Below are 19,731 nucleotides of genomic sequence, written 5' to 3'. Positions count from 1 at the left end.
CGTCACAGTGACTGCTTTTTACCTTTTTGTTGTTGTTGTTTTTTGTGTGTTTTTTTGAGGGAATGTATACATCAGGAAATTATTGGAGCCTGAATGGAGGTTGGTGGTTGGAGTGAGGAGTTCAAAAAGTAAAATGGATTTGTGATGTCAGCTGAAAAAGAAAGTCATTTTCAGATGAAGAGCAAGTTATTATAAAGTTATAAAAAAAAGTGTTCAATGATTTAGGGTGTACTCACACTAGCCAGTTTGAACCGTGCCCGAGTGCGTTTGACCACCAAAGCGCGGTTCGTTTGACTAGTGTGAGTGCTCCGAACCGTGCCCGGGCGCGGCTCGATTAGCCGGCCCTGGCCCGCTTGGAAGAGGTGGGCCAGAGCACGGTTCAGTTGGACTCGGGCGCGGTTCGCATGCAGTGTGAGCGCTAACCGTGCTGGACTCCATTGTGTTCAGTGAGAGCGCCGCTCTTCCTGTTTATCCCGAAACCGTCGCACCATAATGAAGTAAGCGTGCTCCGGCACGAATGCTGAAACCCTATGTGAGTGCAGGCCAGAGGGGGAGTGGGGAGGGGGGACAATCGTACTCGGGCCCGGTTCATGGCAACCGTGCCTAGTGTGAGTACACCCTTACTGATGACAGTGGATGCTGGTGATTCAGCAGTGTTAGTTTTATTAGACCTAACTGCAGTTTTTGATACAATAGATCACACGGTACTGCTTTCACGTCTAGAGGAGTATATAGGGATTCAGGGGAAGGCCCTAAATTGGTTCAAGTCATACCTGACTGCTAGAAGCATGGCAGTAAGATTTGGCTCGTATACATCGAGATCGACATTACTTATTAGTGGTGTGCCACAAGGCTCTATCCTGGCCCCAACGCTCTTTTCGCTTTATATGCTTGGGAGACATTTTAAAGAAGTATGACATCGCATTTCATTGCTATGCAAATGACTTGCAAATATATTTACTGTTAATAAACGGAAATAGCTTGGAACCTCTAATGTCCTGCCTGTCTGATCTTAAATCATGGCTGGCTTCTAACTTTTCATATCTCAATGAAAATAAGACAGAGGTTGTAGTGTTCGGCCCCAGAAGAACCAGGGGCACAGCAGAGTTGTTATGTTAGAGTTGATGTTAAAGAACGTGTTAAAAACTTGGGTGTTTGTATTGATAGATCCCTGAAGTTGAATGCACAGATAAATCATGTGGTAAAGTCAAGTTTTTTTTTCATCTGAGAAATCTGGCTAAGATGAAATCATGTCTGACGTATAAGAGCCTTGAAATTGTCATGTGACATTTGAAATTGAAATTGCAATCCATGCTCTTATATCATCAAGACTTGATTATTGTAATTCTTTATATAAGGGTATTAGTCAAGCATCTATTCTACGGCTGCAAAAGGTTCAAAAAGCTGCAGCGAGATTATTAACGAATATTAAAAAACGTGTAAACATCACTCCATCCTTGGTCTCTTTACATTGGCTCCCTGTACAATTTAGGATTGATTTTAAACTTCTTTTATTTGTGTATAAATCTCTTCATGGCCTTGCACCGACTTATTTATCAGATAAATAATAATAATAATTCATTACATTTATAAAGCGCTTTTCTAGGTACTCAAAGCGCTTTATATGAAAGGGGGAATCTCCTCAACCACCACCAATGTGCAGCATCCACCTGGATGATGCGACGGCAGCCATATTGCGCCAGAATGCCCACCACACACCAGCTTACTGGTGGAGAGGAGACAGTGATGAAGCCAATCAGTATATCTGTAGATCTGTTAATGGAGTATCGGACAGGAAGAACTTTGAGATCATCAATTCAAAATTTGCTGAAAATTCCAAGGACCGAGTTAAGCCAGAAAGGGGATTGTGCATTTGGGGTAGTAGTGCCAAGACTTTGGAATAGCTTACCATTACATGTTAGGGATGCTGACTCTGTACATGTCTGTAAAGTACAACTTAAGAAACATTTGTTTGCCATGGCCTATTCATCCTTTGGATGATAATTTTTTATTATTTTTATTCTATTACTATTGTACTATTTTGTCTATTGAGATGATGTAAAGCATATTGGTCAACATGTGTTGTTTTAATAGTGCTATACAAATAAAAGTGACATTGACATTGACATCATTACAATATGATAAAGTCCACAAAGACAAACATTTTGTTCTTGGGAATAACGTGCTCTAATGAGTCATGCACGATCAGGATAGGAACATGCATTAAGAAAGTAAATAAAGTCCATTTTAATATCATGTTGACTTCAGAACCAGCAACTTCCCAAGTACCAGCCCTGAGCTTTGGCCCCTACTCCAAATCACCCCATAAACTGGGGTCATAAACCGTAAAAATGTAATTTCCTCTTGAAAATATTATATTCTCCACTCAACTTCACATGAACCACTCAATAGGTCCAACATGCAACACCTCCAAGAACTCATGAGCATTCTTGAAGACTCTCCCCTCTTCTCCATTTATCACTCCACCCCTTCCCCCACCCTTCCGACAGCTTCCTCTCTACGTGCCTTCTTCCATTCAGGCAGCACAAGCTGTTGTGATGTGGACTAGCAGCATATGTTTCTTCTAGAATGTCAGTTCACGAGGGGGGAAGGGAGCAGGCTGTTGGAAAAAAAAGGGGGGAAACGCTCTGGGAGAGTGGAGAGAGCTTTTACTGAATTCCGTGTTTGTGTGCTGAATGCTGACACTGCAGAACAGACTCACAGACTGATGAGAGAGGAAAAAAAGCCTCCCCTTTCTGACCACTAAATGCTTTGGGCCTTCATGCCCCCCACCCCCCACCCCTCCCTCCCCCCCTCCCTCCCTCCCTCCCTCCCTCCCTCCATCCCTCTTACAAAACTGAATAATGAACTACACTGGTAATCACTTCCAGCACTGCTGCAAACATAATGTGGTTGTTCAGTGCAGTGCCTCATCTTGGAAGCGCATTCTCCCCCTCTATCAGATATACAAACTGTTTAAAGATGGCCAGTTTGAGGGGAACGCTCAGGAGCTCAGCATAGATAAACATGTTTACTTCGGCTATTCTTGCAGTGCTGGCTTCCATATGCCAACAGAAAGCCTTCTTGAAAAATGGCTGCCATTGGTCCCTTGGCCACGTGTGGCCTACTTGAGAGCGGGAGCTAAGGCCAATGTCTCAACACGTCTGTTTCGCCTGATGGAGTTTGACTTCCCTATAGAAAATACCAGTGCTTTCGAAGTGACATGAACAATCCCAGTTTAAAGGGTAGATTTAGTTTTGCATTAGCTGAAAAAAATACAGTTTTGTGAGTCTGATTTGAGCTAAAGAAGCACAATCATTGTTGTCCAATTTTATTACTGATTTGGAAGATCTGTTATTTAAAGGGGTGGTATAATGTCCTTTTCACAAGATGTAAAATAAGTATCTGATGTCCCCAGAGTGTGTATGTGAAGTTTTAGCTCAAAATACCCCACAGATATTTTTATAAAGCATGTTAAAATTGTCACTTTTTGAGGGTGAGCAAAAACGCGCAGTTTTTGTGTCTGTCCCTTTAAATACAAATGAGCTGCTGCTCCCGGCACAGGGAAGGCAACTGTTAGCCTTCTATGTTCAAACCGGATTCAGACAAAGATGGAGAGACATGTAGGCAACATGTAGGCATTTCTGAATAGTTAGTTGATGAATTTATGTAGCTTATGTGACATCTTCTAGTCATTGATTAGCTTATTCTGTCATGATAATCTATAAATTGCGTTCCCGGGGAGGGGTTTATGTAAATTATAGGGTTGGTGATGTCCCTAACCCTGGAGGAATGTAGTGTAGTCCCTACCAGCCGTTTGTTGTAGTCCTTAAAAAACGATAATAAAAAAAAGCAAATATCTCCCTTTGCTTTGAACTTTGAGCATTGTGACTATGCAGATGTTGTTTATGCTCAAACAGCAACATTACACACTACTTAAAGTTAAAAAAGTGAAATCATAATCAACCACCCCTTTAAACTGAAATGTGCCGTACTGTAATTGCATGACTGGAAATATCTGTCTTGTCACTGATTTTCAATAGTTGTTTTCCATTTTACATGCTGTCTATCCTTTAGTATGCAAGATAAAATGTATTAGTGCAGTAATAGTAGTAAGCCAAAGTTGTGTGGATTATGTACTTCAGCTAATATTGCCCACAAACCCTGTGCATCTACGATAGTTCACTTTTGGCATTTTCTGTAAAAAGTGGCGAGGAAGGCTGGAGCTCCCATAGCAGTTTTTAAAGGTTTGAACCTAAAAGTTGAGAAAGAATTTCGAAATATGCTAACAAGTAAGCATTAACAGTAAGACTTTGGTATCAGGATGCAATTGGCAAAACTTTATTTTAAGGTGGCGTAGTTACTACATGTACTTACTATAATAACAGTAAATTATGCATAATTGCAAGTTACTAACCCTAACTAAATCGTAACCGTAACTGTAACTCTATAGTAAGTACATAGTTAATTCATATTACTCAGTACTTATGTGAGTACGTACAATGCAACTAAGTCACAGTATGTCCCAATTCTCCCAAACACTGTATGAACTTTCACCAGAGAAGTACATACTAATAGAGTTCATTTGAAAATCAGATTTTTTGATAATATTACAAACTCTTAAGTAAAGCAGAACCATTTTTCTATTTTAAATGACTTATCTTCTTTAGCAAATGAGCATATTTTCAAAAGATTATTTAAACCTTGGTAGTAAAATGCAATAGCAATTAAGGCTTAATTTGCACAAGATGAATGCAAAGTTTAAACTGCACAAGATGAATGCTCAGAATAACACTAGGCCATGGCAATTTCTAACCACTCACTGCTCTGAGTTTTATCACCAGACCAAATGGATCTACTCTGAATTTACATTTCCACTTACATTAATTGGAGGTTATTCTGCCTTTGATGGTAATGGAAAGTGTAGTAGCTGGTTCTAGATAGGCAGCCGCTTTTAGTGGAGAGAAACAGTCAGTCTGATGCAGCGGATCACTGCCGCTGGACCGGGCTTATGTGGTTGGGTTAAATGTTAACGACTAAACCATGGGTTGCATCGAAGGCCAGTTACTTCTAAATGTAATATTATATAAGCAATGTTTGCTGTTGCAGATCAAACGTGAAATGAACATGCATTTACAGAAACAAGTGTTAAAGAAGAAAAATCAATAGCCTAAAAACAGCCTAATCATGCTACATGGCTGAAGTCCCTCGATGATCATTTAGCCTTCGATACGTCAACGTAACTGATTCACCTCTGCCACTATTTCATGCAACATCTCTCATGGGGATCCCAGATCAATGCCGCCTAAAAGATAATGATAATTTCCGCCTTGTTCGAGAGCGCTGCATTATTGGATTACTTCAACATGCACAATAAATGGGAGTATGATTAAAGCAGGATTTTATCTTTTAGCCTTTTCCCCTGCAATTGATAAAGACGTCATTCATCAGATGTGAGCAAGAAAATCCTTCGCAGAGATGTAAAAGGTGTACAAAATGTGCTGACTCTTTGGCAAAAGTGAACAACATTTAGCAAGACAACTCTAATAGACTTTGTTTTATATCAGGTCATTTTCTAATTGTAAGTGCTCTCAGAAATATTTCACAGCAAACTGTCAGTTCTTACACGTCTTGTCTAAATAGACACAAACAATAGGTAAAACGTTTGCTAGAGCTTATTCAATTTACGTCTGAGAGACACTTGAGAGACACTGAATTGAAAAATACAGTACGAGGACGTTTACCTCATGAGGAAATTCAAAATTTCAGCAAAATAGTTTTTACACCTAAATATTTTCTAGTGCTGTCACAATAATAGAATTTGAGTAGTACCAATACCATTGAAAACAAAGTAAACATGAGTATGCGCTTAAAAAAAAGTTAAATATTGATATAAAAACAAATTTAATTAAAATAAAACAATGCCATGCAGCCATTTTTGGCTTAGATTTCACTTCACACAAGATGATTAGATATACTTCATTACAAAACAGCTTAATTTTGGAATTTGTAATACAAATTTGATGTGAAGTGTCTTGTTTCTGTATTTCTAACTTTGTGGTTGTGTTATCCAGCCAGGAGCTGTGAGAGGACTTATCAATATTGTTATTTTTATTAATATTAAGGATGTACTGATATTGATATTCTTGTCGATAGTGATTAGGTGATGATTATTGTAATGCTTTGGCCAATTAAAATATCATATCATAAAATGTACTACTTTTTTATTAAAACATTAAAAACTAAACAAAATATTCTGTATGCTGCAAGGTAAGTATATAGAGAGACAGAGAGAGATATTATTAAATATCTCTTTTAAAGTGTATATGATTTATATGATGTTTATAATGTATTAATACCTCCGTAAAATGGCGTCTTGACCACTAAGTGCTTTTGATACACACATGCAGCCATTACGGCAAACGCTTTCTTTCGACATCCAGAATCTAATGCAAAAGTTTTATAATCTTACCTGATGAAAGGACTAGATGTAACTCACAGAAAGCAGTAAACTACTGCAAAGATTGCAGAATGTCAGACAAAGTGAGATTTCCTTATGGTGCAGCAGCTCACAGGCACTCACAGGCACACACAGCCAAAAAGCCTTGACAAATGCATTTTGGCAAGAGTGAAAAAGGATGTAGCTGGAAGGCTCTCCATTTTGATTCATTAAAAATTACACTATAATGGAGAAACAAGTCCTGCTCTGTGCTCAAACAATGTGAGCACCTGCAAGTTGTGCGGAGTGCACACATACACGCAATACTTAAAGGAAAAAACCTTTTTGCTAATTTATCCTTTCCTTTTCCAAATGCTGCTTCTCCCAGCCCAAAATTCATTCACTGAAGAAAGTGGATCAGATGTTGAAATATTTGTGATGAGATTTAGTCCTTCATCTCAATGCCCCCTTTTTTGCGTTCATCTTACTGAAGTATGTAAAACCATTCTGTGAATAAACAGATCCATAAAAAGATGTTTTTGAATGTTATTATTTTACTGGGATGCAGAAGATATTATTGCCTTGAACTGTATCAAGCATGACCTTGTTGGATTTATGGTAATAAATAACACTGCTTCTCAAATTATCATGTTAAATGAAAAAAAAGAATATTTCACAAACAACTACAAAGAAATGGCAAGTAACACGTTGAATTAAACATGAAGTAGGAAAAGTAATTTCTTGTACTCCACTAATCTTTCTTTACAATTTCCAAAAATACTATATTTACAGTGACAACTGCTTCTAGGAAGCGACTCAATAAATATGCTTTCAGTCTTTTGTTCAAAACTTGCATGACAAGAATGATCATGATTATGATCACACTGTTATTTTGAATTCCCCCCCTCCATTCTTCATTACAGTATATGGCAGCTGCCAATCAAGTTGTAGTTCCCTGTAGTGGCCTGAGGCACTGTTAACCTTCTGCACACATTACAGACGTCCACACTCATTCACGGCTCTACCTCTCTATGCAAACATGTGCATGTATACGTGAGCACTTTTGTGTTAGTGTGCTCAAGTGTGTCAGCATCAGCACACCAGCACATCTGAGCCAGGATGTGCCCAAACATGCCTCCTCCACAACTAGATGCCATTATATACTCTCTGCCACAACAACTCCAGAGCTCGGGATACGGAAGAGAGAAAACCTTTGAGAGGTGACACAGAGAGCATTGAAACATGTCTTTTGGGGCGTTTCATCACTGTCATTAAAGTGAACACATGCCTCCATGGTGCGATTATTCTGATTATTTAAAACCAGGAAAAGCGAGTCACATATGGGAGAACAACGTATAAACCTGCTTAGTACTACTGTGAGTAAATTGAATTAATGTAATATGCTTTTCTGCTGGAGTATTGAACATATTGCATTGTTAGCGTATGCTAATTCATATATTGGTTAAATAAGGTCTATCTCAAATATTGTTTACAAATGTGCTCTTTAAGAGGTAACTCTTTTGTGGTGGGAATTTGCATTTCAATAGCATATTTGTGTTGGCGCATCTCTTGTTGTAGTGCTGTGCGCTCTGCTCCGGGTCTCAAAAGGTATCACACAGCCATTTTAATCATTTCACAATGTCTAATACCGAAAACACCAATTTGCATGTTCATTAACTTGTCACTATTACATCAAACTCTTCTGGATAATTAACAGATCCTTTCTGTGGAAGAAATCTAAATATGGTAAAATTCGTTAAATGAAGTAGAGAGTACTACACGAAAGCATTATAAAACTGCAAGGGGCAATGCATGCGCAGAACTTTGTCTATGGCGAGGTTATGAATTATGTGGATAACTGCAGAGCTTTCTCTGTTAATTCGGAGGGTGCTGATTACAAGCAGCTCTAGTTTTTCTTCTGGCATGTTTGCTGGGAATTGCAAGGCCCAATTCACTGTATAGCTGCTTTGAAATAATACATATTCTGAAGAGTGTTATTCAAATCTATTAAATTGAATTCAGTCATTTAAACAGAAAACATAGCTCAAATAATTAGGTCTTGAAAGAATCTGAGGAGAAACGTATCAAGTTCATATTGAAACCTGATTTTTTTTTTAGTTTAAGCATTTCAAGTGAAAGCATGCCATTGTTTAAACCGCTAAAAAATGCTGAAATACACCCTGGAACCAGACCACTTATACAGGGCTTCCGATTCAGACTGATTGGTCAACTAGTCGTTCAGGCAACACACAGGCCATTTACACCCGGTATTAAGATGTGTTTTGGTTGATTGGATCACTAGACGAGGGAGACACATTCCCGTTCACACCAGGTGTTTTAATCCGACTCTTTTGTCCACTTTTAACCACTTCTGTCCTGATTTCTTCTAGGAGAGGGTCTATGGACGGGTAAATTAATGTGTTTTTTTTCCAGATCTTTCGATCTAAAGGACGAAATAAGCTCACACAATTTACTTATGAACGCGATCAGAGACGACAGAAAAAAACACGGAGAGCATCAGCTTTAGTTTCTGCTCTGACAGCCGCAAGACCAGCCGAACGCTGTGAGTGTGTGTTAGAAATCAGGAATGGTGAGAGAACATTGTGCTTGGTACGTTTTTCATCTTCAAATCTAACTTGGGTCTTCAGCCGACAAAGTTTATATCCCGTCTCGCTTCCCATAATGTTCACGCATCAGATCAGTAGACGGAGAGAAAGCAATCCGGTCGAATGCATTTTCCACTGCCTCTGGAAGTGGTCGAAAGTGGACAAGCTCAAAACGTTTTAGACCCCATTTACACCTGTATTTAGCTTCGTCCACTTGTGATCCGATCTTAATAGCAGGTGTAAACAGGGCCACAGATTAGTCGACTTTGAAAATAAGCACATTTCTCTTTATCTGAACTTTAAACGCTGGGTTCGGAGGCCGAAGCAACAGCGCAGAACTTTCAGAGGTGCGAGATAAGTGGCTCTCTCCACTAACTTTAGTGCGACCGGCTTCCTACATCTCTGCCTCTGGTCACAAGCCTGTCAAAGCCAAAGTCTAGTGTGCCACAGCCTGTTAGAACACTAATTATCACAGCTTCTAAGAGGCAGGAATGTCACCTGTGGAAACAGTTGCAGCCTTAACAAATAATTGCATGTTCCTATCTGCCCGTCTCCAGCACCATGGAAATGGTCTTATTAGCGAGATAAAGGAGGAAGCAGGCAACAAGTCAATGCCATGGTGAGAGCGGCCCATGGCTGCGACACGCCATGATGGGAGATGACACTTATCGACAGATTACATAAACCACTCAGGTTCTAGCTAAGCAGGAATTTGGCTCCCTAAATGAAGAGAACCAATTTCAGCCATCACACAGGGCCGGGGTAATGAAATAGAAGATGAGAGGTCTGAAATGTAATTTTCTGTGTGGACTCCTTTTGTGCCGTTATCTCTGAAGGTGCAATAATGGTTCAGTCAACGACTTTCGCTGACCCTGTAATGACCCGCAGTAGTTCAGGTCTCTGAGTGAAGAACTATAATTACCATATAATTACTAAATACCGCATATTGTGCATTATTGCTGGGAAATTTGAAGTATTTCAAAGTATGCTTGTTTGGAACAAGCAGCATCAAATTATGCATATTCATAGCAGCAGCGAGACATAACAGAGATTCCACACGCCACATTCGTCCTCCTAACAAATTCATTATCGCTGGAATGTGCGAAACAACTTTAGTACAACACATGAACCTTGAAAGGTAATTTTACTAATTTTTGAGTCGAAACTGAAAAGGACCATTCGATTTTCATTAACATTGTTTGCATAATAACATATTTTCACAGAAACCAAAGTCTACCTTGATCAAAATCAAATCAAAATGCCAATTATCAGTTTCCTTGTTGCATATAACTTACTTATTAGTGTTGCGATATCTCTTTCTTTCACTTTTCTTGTTTCTTTTTAAAACATTTTTTAAATCAAACAGGTATATAAATATCATTAAAAATGCTTTTTCCCCAAAGTCTATAAACTCTACAAGAATCTCTGGTTGCGCAGAAGAGAAAATCAATTGATCTGTTTTGTACTGGATCTTTCTGCTGGTTTCATGAATAAATCTAAAGTCCTAGAGCGTTGATGAATCAATGACAGAGTCTCTCACGACCAATCTTCTGAAGCAGACAGCAAAGGTCCAGTGGAGTGGACGGCCACTGGCGCTCTCCTGCTGGCAAGACCCAAGCGTTTATTTCATGCCTCTTTAAACCGGCGGGGTGAGATGCGGTGAAACCGTCTGATAGGATCCAACTCAAACCTGAGGCCTGAAGCCTACCGCCTGGTGCTGCAACTACGGGCCGCTTTGGGATCAATTTCTGTTGGGCAGAGAGCTGGATTGATTTACAGGGCCTGTCAAAACAACTTTCTCCACCTGCCTCCAATGCGCCACAATTATGTGCAATGTTTGGCCCATCACACCGATGGCACAAGGAAGGGCAGAGGCAGTAGTCCCATTTCCTGCCTGAGGCTCAAAGTAATATTTTACACAAAAAAATTAACATTTTGTCATCATTTACTCACCCTCATGCCTCATGTTGTTTTAAAGAATGTTCATTCTGCTCTTTTTCATACAAGGAAAGTGAATGACGATCCCAAAAAAATGACACTAAAAAGAAGTCTACACTGCAGCTTTACAACAGCTTTGTGTAAGGAATACACATAAATGTCATTTTAAATCATGTTCATGCAACATGAATATGCACATATTACAAGACACAATAAACAAGTGACATGTTCTGATGCACCATATTTGAATAGACAACAATGTAATTATCAAGAATAAACCATGAAAATTCGATTGACAAGCACGAAAATTCATTATGCTAAATATCTATTTGTGTTCCACAAAAGAAAATAATCAGATTTGGAATGAAATGAAGGTATTGCTTTAAATAGTACTAACATAATATGACAAAAAAGCTAAACAAAAAAAAACACATAAATAATTCAATTATACCTCCAACCTTCTTTTGGATGCATTGGGTGACCTTTTAAAAAAGCATGTCTATCACAATACGCTTTGAATTCCACCGTCCCAACTTGCGAAGGTGCTAAACAACCAAGTGTGGAAATAGTGCATATAAAAGCCAGGTAATAAAAGCTGTGAATAAAACCTGCTTATCATAAGAGATTTCCCAGCCAAAGCCGAGGACACGGGCCGAGCGACATGCGGTGAGGCATGAGGAATGAAATGGCAGTGATGAGCAGAGAGGCCATCTGCATTTCACAAGTCCCAGCATGTCAAAGACAGCGTCTGCTTGGAGTGCACCTCCATCTGTCATAAATCACTTCTTCTCAACACAGCACTAATGGCGGAAAGGTCACATGGAATTTTCTGACACGCTGTTTGTTTGTCATCCATCGGCAAAGGGATGCGGCCGTGTTTATTGGTGCCTCATGAGCGGCGGCGACCAGATGAGACCCAGCCATGGGCTCTGCGCTAAGGAAAAAAAACCCTGTCTGGTCAGGTTAAGCAACGTTATTTCAAAATACTGTTTCAAAAGAGCACAACTTCAAAAAGTTCACAGACAACCAACCCTGACCGTATTACAAAAAAGTTTTTCAAAACCTCTAATATAAGATCAAAGGCCCTATTTACACCTGGTATTAAGATGCGTTTTGGTCGATCGGATCACAAGCAGACGAGGGAGACACATTCCCGTTCACACCTGGTGTTTTAATCCGTCTCTTTTGTCCACTTTTAACCACTTCTGTCCTGGTTTCTTCAAGGAGAGGGTCTATGGGCGGGTAAATGTATGTTTTTTTTTTTTTTTAGATCTTTCAATGTAATGGACTAAATAAGCTCACACAATTTACATATGAACGCGACCAGAGACAACAGAAAAACATATGGAGATCATCAGCTTTCGATTCTACTCTGAAGCCGCAAGATCAGCCGAACGCTCTGAGTGTGTGTTAGAAATCAGGAATGGTGAGAGAACATTGTGCTTGGTACGTTTTTTGTCTTAAAACTAAAGTTGGGTCCCCAGCCAAAAAAGTTTAAATCCCGTCTGGCTAGAGCTCTTACCATAATGTTGCGCATTAGGTCAGTAGACGGAGAGAAGACGGTCTTTTGTGGCTGTTTGAACACATTCGATCACATGAGCGTTTACACTACAAAAGCAATCCAGTCGAATGTGTTTTCCACGACCTCTGGAAGTGGTCGAAAGTGGACAAGCTCAAAATCAAAACCCCATTTAAACCTGTATTTAGCGTCGTCCACTTGTGATCCGATCGACCAAAATGCTTCTTAATATCAGGAGTAAACAGGGCCAAAATGACAATTATTTTTTGTGTAATTTCTATAATGTAGATATATACGTTTTAAAAATGTGTGATGTGATCAAATAAAATCATGATGTGTCAAAATACTACATCAAAATCCTTCAGCTGCAAACACTACAAAATCCCCCCAAAAAAGAGTTAATTCAAGTCCAAAAAAAAATTTAATCTGGAAAATATTTGGTTCCACCAACAAAAGTCATTTTTAATGGGTCCAATCAAACAGAAAAAAAATCCTTGAAACATTTGTAGGTTACCACTTTTGTTCTAATGCACTTATACGTAACTATACTTGACTGTTTTTATCTTAAATAATAATCAGTAGAGTTGAAGTGTGTAACTTATTTGCTGTATTGCAAAAACTGATTCTGCCTGCCATTGTTCGAAAAACAGGAAGTCCCGCCCCCACACTCACGCCATTGGCTGAGCCACAAGTAGACATTTCGAGCTGCTCAAACAAACTGAGCAATGTTTAGAAAGCACCACTGTTGACACAAATGCCTTACTTATAGGTGTCTCTGCATATTAAAAAAAATAAGAACAGTTGGATATATTGCAGCTATCACAGACGATTATGCTTAAATAATTGAGAGAAGCAGAAATCGTGATCACAATGAAAATACGATTAATCATGCAGCCCTAGAGAATTCTGTCAGCAAACCTGTATGAAATAATTTTTTCACAGAACACAAAAGAAGATATGAAGAATGTTGACAGCCAAACAACATTGGAACGCATTGACTTAAGACACTGAGATATTTCTCAAAATATCTAATATTTTAGAAAGAATTTGGGGTGGAGTTAGCTTCACCTTAAAATCAATGGTTGAATGGCATAGTAAATGTTTCCAGCAACTGCAACCTTTATATTAAACAAAAAACCCAACCCCTGGAACTCTTAGTATTTGCATAAGGCATTGGAGAGGTTAAGCGGTGTTTACAAAGCCGAAGGCCGCACTGTAGCAAGATTTCAAACTCATTGAGCAGGTCAACTTTGCATACTAATGTTCAGAGGTATCTTAAAGTCTGTATCTTCCCCCTGTAAATCCAGGCCAGCTCCAAGGCAAAGGGAATCTGCCCGGGCCCCGCCGCTCATGATAACAATGCAGCAGCAATTAATGAAAGGCCTGCTAGGGATTTATTACGACGGAGAAGAACAGAATACGGTGCCAGAGATCCTGGACGCTCGACATTTGAATACAGGCCACAAATTATACACAGTTTCAGTAAATGAAGTGACTGAGTGTTTTTGTTCCACAGGCGTACATCTTCCTATTGCTAGCAAGGAACAGGGCGCACTAACCACTAGCGTGGCCAGCTCTGGGAAAGGAAGTTATTGAAGCCTGGATTTCCTGCTTTCAGCTGTGGCCAAGAACTTGGAGGTTTATGGCGGTTTCAGGAACTGACTCATCTAATGATTCATGGATCAGAGATTGCTTTTCACATGTGTCTGGTCATGGAAAAACTAGCTTGAATAAGAACATACAACATTTAAGTACGCCAAAGACAGCTGAAGGGCACGATATTATTAGATAGTCCTTCAGAATTTTTTTTTTTTGATTATTATTTTTAAGATGTTCAGATGCCATTTGTATCAACATTAATTTCTTCCACTGAACTGACTAAGCCCTCCATCTGGTTTGAGTTACAAGGCTTTAACTTTGAAACGTGGTGAATGGTCTCGCTAGTCTTTTCAGGTTTAACAACAAGCAAAAATGCTCTTGAATTGGCAGAAAATGTCTTCTAATACCAATGTTTACTTAGAGAACACTCCAAAATCATGCGACAATTAAACTTCAAACTAAAGTGGTCTGTGTTTTCAAATTGCTCTGGAGCATTTTAGTCCATCACAATCACCACCACTGTTTGCAGTCAGAATTTTTTGATGTTTGATTAACATTTTTACCAACAGTTGGAGGTAAACATGAATAGCACTTGCAGAAATGGTCGTCAGGACCACGGTGTGCTCCGTAGCTGGCAGTCATTTTATGGCAGTTGTCCTGAAGCACATTTACTTACATGACGTCAGTGGCTAAGAGCCAGCTTTTCATTTTGGTGGCAATTTACCTCAGCTTCTTTACAGGCTTGTTATTACAACTAAACAGCAGACCACACTCAGTTATTCCCTTGGAGAATCAATTTACCGTGGGTCATGCTTAGACTCCAGACAACCGGTTTCGCAAAAGTATGTAAAAATGCTCGTCTCGGTGAGCATCCTAGTAAACACAGGTGCTTATGGCTTATAGGTGCATTCATGCCATGTCTTAATTACCGCATGTTTAGTGGTCGACCGATGTTGTTGTTTTTGTGGCCGATGGCCGATATTATTTTAGAATATATGTGACCCTGGACCACAAAACCAGTCACATGGGTCAATTTCTTAAAATTGAGAATTATATATCATATGAAAGCTGAATAAATACACTTTCCATTGATGTATGGTTTGTTAGGATAGGACAATATCTGGTCGAGATACGACTATTTGAACATCTGGAATCTGAAGGAATCAAAAAAATCGAAACATTGAGAAAATTGCCTTTAAAGTTGTCCATTTTTGTGCTGTACTATACATTTACAAAAATAAATGTTTTATATCTTTAAGGTAGGTAATTTACTAAATATCTTCATGGAATATGATCTTTACTTAATATCTTAATGATTTTTGGCATAAAATAAAAAAAACATAATTTTGACCCATACAATGGGTATTGTTGGCTATTGCCACAAATATACCTGTGCGACTTATGACTGGTTTTGTGATCCAGGGTCACATATATAACATATATAATTTATCTTTATTTTAAATCAATATTTAATCAATTATAAATTAATATAAAATAAATTTAAAAAATTCATCTTTAAAATAAACATGCTTATACTTTAGATGACAACTTCTTGAATCTGCAATCCTACAACAGTATTTTTCACAAATAAAGTAATTGTTTAAAAATACATGAATATGTGAATAAAATGAAGTAAACCCTGTGACAGGGCACTCAGCAATCTGGTAATTTTGTGTACACTGGTAATCATATTTTTTCAAATAAAGACAAGGTAACACACATTTTTACATACAGCACACAGTGAAAATGACATGAATATGACACAGTGGGCAACTGGATACAGTGCAGCATATTTTACAATTAAGGATTTAAAGTATGTTGATTGCGTCTCCAGTGAAGCTGAACTCTCCTGTCCGCATTCACTTCGCACAGACAGACCGTCACACACAGTAACACGTTCATGCAGGCTACAAATGCACATTTCACAAGATCTCACATTTTTTTTGCATTTAAATGTTAAATCTCACAGCTGAAATTAAATGTTTATTAGATATTCAGAGATTTGTTTAAATGATATAGATGAGCATTTGCTGAATGTTGACGGTAAATGAGAAAGTATCATAGCCTTTTAGTTTGCCTGTCTGTTACTAATAATATAAAAGCAAACGCTTTACTTTTTTCGCATACCGTTTACTTTCTTTGTCTAACAGTTCTGTCAAATAACGTATTAGATATGACTGTTAAACCGAGACCATAAACAATCAGGTGCTGGCATTCTCAGCTCCGCCAAAATAAGCTCTGCTTCTAACACATCAGGCCAATCAGAAAAACGTACTGACCGATGCCAATATTTTAAAAATGCCAAATATCGGCCTTGGCGATATATCAGTCGACCACTAGTTGTAATTACGTGATTTCAACTTGTAAAAAGCGTTCACGTCCTCGTGGAGCTCGTAATTACATCTTGTAAGATGGGAATTGTCTGAGAGCTCCTACTTGTACCACATGACTGCTGTACCACCTGATCACTGCAGATTCATTTAGGCATTGCTAGTGGTAATTCCCAGCCCGAGGACATGAACAGCTCCGAATATAACATCACGTGGTGTCATCTTGAGACTACGGTAATTACAACATGGCATGAATGCAGCATTTCATTATATTGGATCCATGCATTCGGTCTTAAAGTGACAGCAGCCTAATATACCCTCTGCTGTCTGTGTCATTAATGTTAACCAAACAACAAAATACAAAAAGTAAATCACTTTTGTCGCTTTAAAGTTGTCATATGATGCTATTTTCAAAGATCATTATTTTGTGTATTGGGTGTAATAGAATGTTATCATGCTTTAATGTTAAAAAAATACATAATTGTTTAGATACTGTACATTAAATGTACAGTATGCTCCTCCTTGTGAGAAGCACAGTGTGCTCTGATTGGTTTAGGGTTAGCACCCCACCCAGTGCATTGTGATTGGCCGAACACCTCAAGCGTGTGTCGAAAACGTAACGCCCCTTACCATAACCGCGAGCTTCAGCTTCCAAAGCAATTATAAAAACTATTAATAATGTTGTCAGCTTTATCACATCAGTTCGAGTCCGAGTCGGATGCTGAAAATGCAGATGACCAAGCCGATCGATCGGAACAAACTTTGCAAACGCGACTTCAGCAGAACATTTCACAGTGGGATGAGTAAGCTCTGCTTGAGCGGCCAGTGTGAAACAGAGCACATGCGTCTATGTTTGTCATCTTTTCACCACAAGTTATAAGCCGAGAAATAGAAATAGCCTTTGTGCACAGTTTAAGAAACATGCATAATAATATAATAAAGTTGATTAATGTGTTACATTATTTAGGGCTATTAATATTTCACATATACCAAAAAAAAAGATTTGTGTTTGGTATTGAGAAAATGTCAGCGTTATCGGTATCAGTTTCTCAAATCGTGGTGTTTGGTATTGTGGAATTTAGTATATTAGTTATTTTAATGTGTTGGTTTTTAACTTCACACTTCTCACGGATAATAGATACGGCTTGCGACAAAAATGAAGTGTTAAATCTGATGGGAAAGAAAACCAAACTTAAAATACTTTTATGTATAATGAGGAAACAGGGCAAAGGCAGTTGATTTTACACTGTTTAACAATGAATAACAACCAAAGCTTAATTCAGCAATTCCAGCACTGAAACATTAAAAACAGATTGACAGTAGTGTTGCATCATCTAAATTCATTTAGTATGAAAAACATGCATTTAGTGAACAAAGAACCACACTTGATGGACGCTCATTTGTAAAAGGTGTCATTGTAGCAGCTGCGGTTTTGATGCACATGGCAACTGTAAAAGAGTCAAACTTTAGTCAATTTGATGTTAATAACCAACTTTCATTTCAATGTGACACACTTCCTTTTTTTCTCCATCCAACATATGCGATTCATTTTCTTCAAAACACTGCATTGTGTTACAAACAAAAGCAGAGGATCCATCCGAAGACCATCAAATCAATCAGGAAAGAGTGACCAATACTTGGGTTTGTATAAAACAGCATCTGATTTGTTCAGCTCTTTATTTACAACAGCTGTTTGGATTAGCGAGAAGAGACAAGAATATGGCTGCCAAACATATCCATCCTTTTATTCACTGAATATAATACAGAATTCCTTTTTAACATACGCCTGCTATTATGCCAATCATTAAACGCAGGACCTTCCCTTCCAAGGACCTCACGAATGTATAATATTTTCCATGGCTTTGATTTGTTTTACCCCTCCCGTGATAATCTTGATTCCTGTATGACCACAGATAGATTCTAATAGGAAATGATGCCTATGAAGAGTAAAACACACAGGACGTGGCTGTTTGTGTTGGTCTGTCTCCCAGCAGAGTTTAGTAGTTCACATTACCCCTGACCACAGAGCACAGCAAAGTGAGTTAGCTGCTTCTAGAAGTGGCAAAGGCACTTTTGTGTGGTTCATTCATATCTGTTTTCAGCCTTGTTGAGGTAAACCCTCTTTCATATGCGTCGCCATTATAAACCTATTTGTTCCACGCTGCCCACCGACTGAACATAAATCACATGCAGTCAATAAAAGAGAGAACATACGCCTAGAGACGCTAGAATCGTGTGTTTTCAGTGTGCCCAGGTGTTGATTCAAGAATATCTGCTAATTTGGACATGATTCAAAACAACTCCTGAAATAATTCACTAGAATGATGCGATGTTTCCAACGGGGGTAAAAAAAGAAGATCGACAGCAGTAGATCATATGCTCATGGAAGTCATAAGCTGGAGATTTTGATTTACACAAATTGAAAATCAACAGTTTGCTGTAGTACTACTAAAAATATTTCAATTATCTGATTTCCATTAGAGTCGCTCGTACACAAAATTCACAACGGACTGTTAGCATACATCCCACACGGGAACATAAAAAATACAAACCGAGGAAATGCTATTGTTTGGCGTGCAGGATGTCAGTCAGACTGAATATACTCTGACTTCAGCTCAACTTTTTGATCTTTCATCCTTTTAAAAGAAACAACTTGGAACAAACATGTCAATGCTGGCCAACAGAAAGTTAGCGACTCAAATATGAAGCGATTTAAAATGCCATTGATAAGCCGAGTGAAGAGATATCTTATCTGAAGCATACATGGACCATATGGTGCCACGACCGCTGCCGCCTGTTGCTGGCATAACAATAGCCCGACCTGGACAGCGAATGACGGGCACAGTGTTAGCCAGGATTCCCTGAGCGGGAAACGCGAGAGCAAACGTTCATATTTGCATTTTTTTTTTTTTTTTTTTCTTACAGGTGCAGAAAGGGTCTAAACCAGATGTCTGCTTGAGCGCAAAACTGTTTGCCTTCTACAATTCAACAGCCTCACACACACACTCCTCCCCGGCTCAGCAACAGGAAAAACAATAGCTTCTCTCTGTACGCTCCCATTCCCCCACAATCCTCCATTCCCAGAGGTAACCCAATCCACTATGTCTGAGCAATGCACCTATTCTCTTCTCATTTCACAACTGAAAGAATGCTTTCTTCCTGAGCCACGCCGGAGAGCACCACTGAAACAGAAAGTATTGAAATTAATGTTTTTCCCCTCCTGATTCAAATTCATTATTTATGGACAGTGATATGCGATTTTCCTTAACAGAGATTGTAGCTTGAAAGGGCAATGTGGTA

General features: G+C 38.8%; 1 protein-coding gene and 1 long non-coding RNA gene across 8 annotated transcripts in view; one reads left to right on the top strand and one right to left on the bottom strand.

Moving 5' to 3' along the window:
* Positions 1-19,731, bottom strand: part of tead1b (TEA domain family member 1b) — an 80,868-nt gene that overhangs the window by 57,713 nt on the left and 3,424 nt on the right. The window lies entirely within an intron of this gene.
* On the top strand, positions 6,041-18,879 carry LOC309493026. The gene is made up of 2 exons (XR_014203770.1): positions 6,041-7,815; positions 14,019-18,879. It is a non-coding gene; the product is annotated as an uncharacterized lncRNA (long non-coding RNA).

Source organism: Leuciscus leuciscus (genome assembly GCF_965113295.1).
Source record: "Leuciscus leuciscus genome assembly, chromosome: 2".
NCBI classification, from domain to species: domain Eukaryota; kingdom Metazoa; phylum Chordata; class Actinopteri; order Cypriniformes; family Leuciscidae; genus Leuciscus; species Leuciscus leuciscus.
The sequence above is the reverse complement of the archived record's forward strand: the minus strand, read 5'-3'. Positions and strand labels throughout refer to the sequence as shown.